Genomic DNA, 883 nt, shown 5'->3' with positions numbered 1-883 from the left:
CTGATAATAAATTATTATTTATCTTCTTATATATCCTCGATATTCAAATAGAATTCCTAGGAAGTCAATGGAATATTTGTATAACGTGTACAATGGACTGAGTTAAAAAATAAACATCACTCATACTATCCAGAATAATCAAACATTTCATGTTATGAAACTACTCATCCCAAAAGCTTAAGTTGATTTTGGGGTTCACCAAAGATCAAACTCTTGACCTTTCGAATCTAGAGCACTGATACCATGTCATGAAACCATTCATCCCAAAAGGTTAAGCTAATAGGAAAAGGTAACACTAATGATTATATCTCTAACACTGAATCGAACATCTCTAAACCTCCATTATTATACATATTGTAGAAATATTCCATTAACTCCCTGTACTTCCTCATTCAAATAAAAAGGTTAAAATTGTAAAAAAATGTAGTAAATCTTCAAATTCCTCTTCCTTGATTATTTTTAGCTCGTGAAAAAAAAATTAAAAATTTTTAGCCATTCTTTAACTTCTCTTGCTCTTCTTTCCAAAACATTCCCTTCAATTTTCTTTCTCTCACGATTCACGAGAGCATGTTTGGGAAGGACCGTGAAATAAGAAAATAATCAAAATTAAATAATCATGTTTTAGTAAATTAAAATAAAAAAATTATAATCTTAACTAATAATTTGAAATCCAAATATTGCTTATAAGCGATAGCTAGCAACATTTTGAATCTTATGATCATAAGTAGGGTTAAAAATAAATCGAATCGAATCAAGTTTTGATGGCTTAGACAAATCTAGTTTATATTGTGAGTATTTGGTTTAAGTCTAGATTTATTATTTTTTATAATTTTTTTTTAAGTTTAAGTTTGACTTATTTAAAAATCTAATAAGTTCATAAACC

The sequence above is a fragment of the Arachis ipaensis genome, chromosome B02, assembly GCF_000816755.2.
Source record: "Arachis ipaensis cultivar K30076 chromosome B02, Araip1.1, whole genome shotgun sequence".
Lineage (NCBI taxonomy): Eukaryota > Viridiplantae > Streptophyta > Magnoliopsida > Fabales > Fabaceae > Arachis > Arachis ipaensis.
This window is presented reverse-complemented; position numbering follows the sequence as displayed.